The following is a 9,027-nucleotide window of genomic DNA, read 5'->3' as shown; positions in this document are numbered from 1 at the left end:
CCCATTCTTAGGATAAGACATAACTGGTGTGGCCTGGAGCATCAGCAGGGAGAGATCTCTTGTAGCACCTTCTAAGAGGGAATAAGGAATGGTAATGCATTAATATGAGGAGTCAAACAAGGGCCACCCGTAACTATTCTTTTGCCCAGTCTTAGGATAAGACGTACCTGGTGTAGCCTGGAGCATCAGCGTGGAGAGATCTCTTATAACACCTTCTGAGAGGGAATAAGAAACGGTAATGCATTAATACGAGGAGTCAAACAAGGGCCACCCTTAACTATTCTTTTGCCCATTCTTAGGATAAGACGTACCTGGTGCAGCCTGCAGCCTCACCATGGAGAGATGTCTTGTAGCACCTTCTAAGAGGGATGAACGAACGGTAATGCATTAATATGAGGAGACAAAAAAGGGCCACCCTTAACCATTCTTTTGCCCATTCTTAGGATAAGACGTACCTGGTGTAGCCTGGAGCATCAGCATGGAGAGATCTCTTGTAGCACCTTCTAAGAGGGACTAAGAAACAGTAATGCATTAATATGAGGAGTCAAACAAGGGCCATCCTTAACTATACTTTTGCCCATTCTTAGGATAAGACATACCTGGTGCAGCCTGGAGCATCAGCATGGAGAGATCTCTTGTAGCACCCTCTAAGAGGGAATAAGAAACAGTAATGCATTAATATGAGGAGTCAAACAAGGGCCATACTTAATTATTCTTTTGCCCATTCTTAGGATAAGACGTACCTGGAATAGCATGGAGAATCAGCATGGAGAGATCTCTTGTAGCACCTTCTAAGAGGTAAGAAGAAACTGTAATGCATTAATATTAGGAGTCAAAAAAGAGCTACCCTTAACTATTCTATTGCCCATTCTTAGGATAAGACATAACTGGTGTGGCCTGGAGCATCAGCAGGGAGAGATCTCTTGTAGCACCTTCTAAGAGGGAATAAGGAATGGTAATGCATTAATATGAGGAGTCAAACAAGGGCCACCCGTAACTATTCTTTTGCCCAGTCTTAGGATAAGACGTACCTGGTGTAGCCTGGAGCATCAGCGTGGAGAGATCTCTTATAACACCTTCTGAGAGGGAATAAGAAACGGTAATGCATTAATACGAGGAGTCAAAGAAGGGCCACCCTTAACTATTCTTTTGCCCATTCTTAGGATAAGACGTACCTGGTGCAGCCTGGAGCCTCACCATGGAGAGATGTCTTGTAGCACCTTCTAAGAGGGATGAACGAACGGTAATGCATTAATATGAGGAGAGAAAAAAGGGCCACCCTTAACCATTCTTTTGCCCTTTCTTAGGATAAGACGTACCTGGTGTAGCCTGGAGCATCAGCATGGAGAGATCTCTTATAGCACCTTCTGAGAGGGAATAAGAAACGGTAATGCATTAATATGAGGAGTCAAACAAGCACTACCCTTAACTATTCTTTTGCCAAGACTTAGGATAAGACGTACCTGGTGTAGCCTGGAGCATCAGCATGGAGAGATCTCTTGTAGCATCTTCTAAGAAGGACTAAGAAACAGTAATGCATTAATATGAGGAGTCAAACAAGAACCATCCTTAACTATTCTTTTGCTCATTCTTAGGATAACACGTACCTGGTGAAGCCTGGAGCATCAGCATGGAGAGAACTCTTGTAGCACCTTCTAAGACAGAAAAAGGAACGTTAATGCATTAATATGAGGAGTCAAACAAGGGCCACCCTTAACTATTCTTTTGCCCATTCTTAGGATAAGACGTACCTGGTGCAGCCTGGACCCTCACCATGGAGAGATGTTTTGTAGCACCTTCTAAGAGGGATGAACGAACGGTAATGCATTAATATGAGGAGACAAAAAAGGGCCACCCTTAACCATTCTTTTGCCCATTCTTAGGATAAGACGTACCTGGTGTAGCCTGGAGCATCAGCATGGAGAGATCTCTTGTAGCACCTTCTAAGAGGGACTAAGAAACAGTAATGCATTAATATGAGGAGTCAAACAAGAGCCACCCTTAACCATTCTTTTGCCCATTCTTAGGATAAGATGTACCTGGTGTAGCCTGGAGCATCAGCATGGAGAGATCTCTTATAGCACCTTCTGAGAGGGAATAAGAAACGGTAATGCATTAATATGAGGAGACAGAAAAGGGCCACCCTTAACTATTCTTTTACCCATTCTTAGGATAAGACGTACCTGGTGCAGCCTGGAGTCTCACCATGGAGAGATGTCTTGTAGCACCTTCTAAGAGGGATGAACGAACGGTAATGCATTAATATGAGGAGAGAAAAAAGGGCCACCCTTAACCATTCTTTTGCCCATTCTTAGGATAAGACGTACCTGGTGTAGCCTGGAGCATCAGCATGGAGAGATCTCTTGTAGCACCTTCTAAGAGGGACTAAGAAACAGTAATGCATTAATATGAGGAGTCAAACAAGAGCCACCCTTAACCATTCTTTTGCCCATTCTTAGGATAAGACGTACCTGACGTAGCCTGGAGCATCAGCATGGAGAGATCTCTTGTAGCACCTTCTAAGAGGGACTAAGAAAAAGTAATGCATTAATATGAGGAGTCAAACAAGGGCCACCTTTAACTATTCTTTTGCCCATTCGTAGGATAAGACGTACCTGGTGTAGTCTGGAGAATCATCATGGACAGATCTCTTGTAGCACCTTCTAAGAGGGAATAAGGAACGGTAATGCATTAATATGAGGAGTCAAACAAGGGCCACCCTTAACTATTCTTTTGCCCAGTCTTAGCATAAGACGTACCTGGTGTAGCCTGGAGCATCAACATGGAGAGATCTCTTCTAGCACCTTCTAAGACGGTAGAAGGAACTGTAGTGCATTAATATGAGGAGTCAAACAAGCACTACCCTTAACTATTCTTTTCCTACACTTAGGATAAGACGTACCTGGTGTAGCCTGGAGCATCAGCATGGAGAGATCTCTTGTAGCACCTTCTAAGACAGAAAACGGAACGGTAATGCATTAATATGAGGAGTCAAACAAGGGCCACCCTTAACTATTCTTTTGCCCAGTCTTAGGATAAGATGTACCTGGTGTATTCTGGAGCATCAGCATGGAGAGATCTCTTGTAGCACCTTCTAAGACAGAAGAAGGAATGGTAATGAATTAATATGAGGAGACAAAAAAGGGCCACCCTTAACTATTCTTTTGCCCAGTCTTAGGATAAGACGTACCTGGTGTAGCCTGGAGCATCAGCATGGAGAGATCTCTTGTAGCACCTTCTAAGAGGGAATAAGAAACAGTAATGCATTAATATGAGGAGTCAAACAAGGGCCATCCTTAACTATTCTTTTGCCCATTCTTAGGATAAGACGTACCTGGTATAGCATGGAGAATCAGCATGGAGAGATCTCTTCTAGCACCTTCTAAGGGGGAAAAGGAACGGTAATGCATTAATATGAGGAGTCAAACAAGGGCCACCTTTAACTATTCTTTTGCCCAGTCTTAGCATAAGACGTACCTGGTGTAGCCTGGAGCATCAACATGGAGAGATCTCTTCTAGCACCTTCTAAGACGGTAGAAGGAACTGTAATGCATTAATATGAGGAGTCAAACAAGCACTACCCTTAACTATTCTTTTGCCAAGACTTAGGATAAGACGTACCTGGTGTAGCCTGGAGCATCAGCATGGAGAGATCTCTTGTAGCATCTTCTAAGAGGGACTAAGAAACAGTAATGCATTAATATGAGGAGTCAAACAAGAACCATCCTTAACTATTCTTTTGCTCATTCTTAGGATAACACGTACCTGGTGAAGCCTGGAGCATCAGCATGGAGAGAAATCTTGTAGCACCTTCTAAGACAGAAAAAGGAACGTTAATGCATTAATATGAGGAGTCAAACAAGGGCCACTCTTAACCATTCTTTTGCCCATTCTTAGGATAAGACGTACCTGGTGTAGCCTGGAGCATCAGCATGGAGAGATCTCTTGTAGCAGCTTCTAAGAGGGACTAAGAAACAGTAATGCATTAATATGAGGAGTCAAACAAGGGCCACCTTTAACTATTCTTTTGCCCATTCTTAGGATAAGATGTACCTGGTGTAGCCTGGAGCATCAGCATGGAGAGATCTGTTGTAGCACCTTCTAAGAGGGAATAAGAAACAGTAATGCATTAATATGAGGAGTCAAAGAATCACTATCCTTAACTATTCTTTTGCCCAGATTTAGGATAAGACGTACCTGGTGTAGCCTGGAGCATCAGCATGGAGAGATCTCTTGTAGCACCTTCTAAGAGGGATGAAGGAACGGTAATGCATTAATACAAGGAGTCAAACAAGGGCCACCCTTAACCATTCTTTTGCCCATTCTTAGGATAAGACGTACCTGTTGTAGCCTGGAGCATCAGCATGGAGAGATCTTTTGTAGCACCTTCTAAGAGGGAATAAGGAACGGTAATGCATTAATATGAGGAGTCAAACAAGGGCCACCCTTAACGATTCTTTTGCCCAGTCTTAGCATAAGACGTACCTGGTATAGCATGGAGAATCAGCATGGAGAGATCTCTTGTAGCACCTTCTAAGGGGGAAAAGAAACGGTAATGCATTAATATGAGGACTCAAACAAGGGCCACCTTTAACTATTCTTTTGCCCAGTCTTAGGATAAGACGTACCTGGTGTAGTCTGGAGCATCAACATGGAGAGATCTCTTGTATCACCTTCTAAGAGGGAATAAGAAACGGTAATGCATTAATATGACGAGGCAAACAAGGGCCATCCTTAACTATTCTTTTGCCCAGTCTTAGGATAAGACGTACCTGGTGAAGCCTGGAGCATCAGCATGGAGAGATCTCTTGTAGCACCTTCTAAGGGGAAATAAGAAACAGTAATGCATTAATATGAGGAGTCAAACAAGGGCCATCCTTAACTATTCTTTTGCCTATTCTTAGGATAAGACGTACCTGGTGAAGGCTGGAGCATCAGCATGGAGAGATCTCTTCTAGCACCTTCTAAGACAGAAAAAGGAACGATAATGCATTAATATGAGGACACAAAAAAGGGCCACCCTTAAATATTCTTTTGCCCTGTCTTAGGATAAGACGTACCTGGTGTAGCCTGGAGCATCAGCATGGAGAGATCTCTTGTAGCACCTTCTCAGAAAAATAAGAAACGGTAATGCATTAATACGAGGAGTCAAACAAGGGCCACCCTTAACTATTCTTTTTCCCAGACTTAGGATAAGACGTACCTTGTATAGAATGGAGAATCATCATGGAGAGATCTCTTGTAGCACCTTGTAAGAGGTAAGAAGGAACGGTAATGAATTAACATTAGGAGTCAAAAATAGCTACCCTTAACTATTCTTTTACCCACTCTTAGGATAAGACGTACCTGGTGAAGGCTGGAGCATCAGCATGGAGAGATCTCTTGTAGCACCTTCTAAGAGCAAAGATGGAACAGTAATTCATTAATATGAGGAGTCAAACAAAAACCATCCTTAACTATTCTTTTCCCATTCTTAGGATAAGACGTACCTGGTGTAGCCTGGAGCATCAGCATGGAGAGATCTCTTGTAGCACCTTCTAAGAGGAAATAAGAAACAGTAATGCATTAATATGAGGAGTCAAACAAGGGCCATCCTTAACTATTCTTTTGCCCATTCTTAGGATAAGACGTACCTGGTGCAGCCTGGAGCATCAGCATGGAGAGATCTCTTGTAGCACCTTCTAAGAGCAAAGATGGAACAGTAATTCATTAATATGAGGAGTCAAACAAAAACCATCCTTAACTATTCTTTTGCCCATTCTTAGGATAAGACGTACCTGGTGTAGCCTGTCGAATCAGAATGGAGAGATCTCTTGTAGCACCTTTTAAGGGGGAAAAGGAACGGTAATGCATTAATATGAGGAGTCAAACAAGGGCCACGCTTAACTATTCTTTTTCCCAGTCTTAGCATAAGACGTACCTGGTGTAGCCTGGAGCATCAACATGGAGAGATCTCTTCTAGCACCTTCTAAGACGGTAGAAGGAACTGTAGTGCATTAATATGAGGAGTCAAACAAGCACTACCCTTAACTATTATTTCGCCTACACTTAGGATAAGACGTACCTGGTGTAGCCTGGAGCATCAGTATGTCGAGATCTCTTGTAGCACCTTCTAAGAGCGAAGAAGGAACAGTAATTCATTAATATGAGGAGTCAAACAAGAACCATCCTTAACTATTCTTTTGCCCATTCTTAGGATAAGACGTACCTGGTGTATTCTGGAGCATCAGCATGGAGAGATCTCTTGTAGCACCTTCTAAGACAGAAAAAGGAACGATAATGCATTAATATGAGGAGACAAAAAAGGGCCATCCTTAACTATTCTTTTGCCCTGTCTTAGGATAAGACGTACCTGGTGTAGCCTGGAGCATCAGCATGGAGAGATCTCTTGTAGCACCTTCTCAGAAAAATAAGAAACGGTAATGCATTAATACGAGGAGTCAAACAAGGGCCACCCTTAACTATTCTTTTTTCCAGACTTAGGATAAGACGTACCTTGTATAGAATGGAGAATCATCATGGAGAGATCTCTTGTAGCACCTTCTAAGAGGTAAGAAGGAACGGTAATGAATTAACATTAGGAGTCAAAAATAGCTACCCTTAACTATTCTTTTACCCACTCTTAGGATAAGACGTACCTGGTGAAGGCTGGAGCATCAGCATGGAGAGATCTCTTGTAGCACCTTCTAAGACGGAAGAAGGAACAGTAATGCATTAATATGAGGAGTCAAACAAAGGCCACCCTCAACTATTCTTTTGCCCAGTCTTAGGATAAGACGTACCTGGTGTAGCCTGGAGCATCAGCATGGAGAGATCTCTTGTAGCACCTTCTAAGAGGGAATAAGAAACAGTAATGCATTAATATGAGGAGTCAAACAAGGGCCATCCTTAACTATTCTTTTGCCCATTCTTAGGATAAGACGTACCTGGTATAGCATGGAGAATCAGCATGGAGAGATCTCTTGTAGCACCTTCTAAGGGGGAAAAGGAACGGTAATGCATTAATATGAGGAGTCAAACAAGGGCCACCTTTAACTATTCTTTTGCCCAGTCTTAGCATAAGACGTACCTGGTGTAGCCTGGAGCATCAACATGGAGAAATCTCTTCTAGCACCTTCTAAGATGGTAGAAGGAACTGTAATGCATTAATATGAGGAGTCAAACAAGCACTACCCTTAACTATTCTTTTGCCAAGACTTAGGATAAGACGTACCTGGTGTAGCCTGGAGCATCAGCATGGAGAGATCTCTTGTAGCATCTTCTAAGAAGGACTAAGAAACAGTAATGCATTAATATGAGGAGTCAAACAAGAACCATCCTTAACTATTCTTTTGCTCATTCTTAGGATAACATGTACCTGGTGAAGCCTGGAGCATCAGCATGGAGAGAACTCTTGTAGCACCTTCTAAGACAGAAAAAGGAACGTTAATGCATTAATATGAGGAGTCAAACAAGGGCCACCCTTAACTATTCTTTTGCCCATTCTTAGGATAAGACGTACCTGGTGCAGCCTGAAGCCTCACCATGGAGAGATGTTTTGTAGCACCTTCTAAGAGGGATGAACGAACGGTAATGCATTAATATGAGGAGACAAAAAAGGGCCACCCTTAACCATTTCTTCCCCATTCTTAGGATAAGACGTACCTGGTGTAGCCTGGAGCATCAGCATGGAGAGATCTCTTGTAGCACCTTCTAAGAGGGACTAAGAAACAGTAATGCATTAATATGAGGAGTCAAACAAGAGCCACCCTTAACCATTCTTTTGCCCATTCTTAGGATAAGACGTACCTGGTGTAGCCTGGAGCATCAGCATGGAGAGATCTCTTGTTGCACCTTCTAAGAGGGACTAAGAAAAAGTAATGCATTAATATGAGGAGTCAAACAAAGGACACCCTTAACTATTCTTTTGCCCAGTCTTAGCATAAGACGTAGCTGGTGTAGCCTGGAGCATCAACATGGAGAGATCTCTTCTAGCACCTTCTAAGACGGTAGAAGGAACTGTAATGCATTAATATGAGGAGTCAAACAAGCACTACCCTTAACTATTCTTTTGCCCAGACTTAGGATAAGACGTACCTTGTGTAGCCTGGAGCATCAGCATGGAGAGATCTCTTGTAGCACCTTCTAAGAGGGAATAAGAAACAATAATGCATTAATATGAGGAGTCAAACAAGGGCCATCCTTAACTATTCTTTTCCCCATTCTTAGGATAAGACGTACCTGGTATAGCATGGAGAATCAGAATGGAGAGATCTCTTATAGCACCTTTTAAGGGGGAAAAGGAACGGTAATGCATTAATATGAGGAGTCAAACAAGGGCCACCCTTAACTATTCTTTTGCCCAGTCTTAGCATAAGACGTACCTGGTGTAGCCTGGAGCATCAACATGGAGAGATCTCTTCTACCACCTTCTAAGACGGTAGAAGGAACTGTAGTGCATTAATATGAGGAGTCAAACAAGCACTACCCTTAACTATTCTTTTGCCTACACTTAGGATAAGACGTACCTGGTGTAGCCTGGAGCATCAGTATGTCGAGATCTCTTGTAGCACCTTCTATGAGCGAAGAAGGAACAGTAATTCATTAATATGAGGAGTCAAACAAGAACCATCCTTAACTATTCTTTTGCCCATTCTTAGGATAAGACGTACCTGTTGTAGCCTGGAGCATCAGCATGGAGAGATCTCTTGTAGCACCTTCTAAGAGGAAATAAGAAACAGTAATGCATTAATATGAGGTGTCAAACAAGGGCCATCCTTAACTATTCTTTTGCCCATTCTTAGGATAAGACGTACCTGGTGTAGCCTGGAGCATCAGCATGGAGAGATCTCTTCTAGCACCTTCTAAGACAGAAAAAGGAACGATAATGCATTAATATGAGGAGACAAAAAAGGGACACCCTTAACTATTCTTTTGCCCTGTCTTAGGATAAGACGTACCTGGTGTAGCCTGGAGCATCAGCATGTTGAGATCTCTTGTAGCAGCTTCTGAGAGGGAATAAGGAACGGTAATGCATTAATACAAGGA

The sequence above is a fragment of the Sceloporus occidentalis genome, unplaced genomic scaffold, assembly GCF_023333645.1.
Source record: "Sceloporus occidentalis isolate IW3139 unplaced genomic scaffold, rSceOcc1.0.p SCAF_1, whole genome shotgun sequence".
In the NCBI taxonomy this organism is placed as follows: Eukaryota; Metazoa; Chordata; class Lepidosauria; order Squamata; family Phrynosomatidae; genus Sceloporus; species Sceloporus occidentalis.
Note: the sequence above shows the minus strand (reverse complement) of the source record.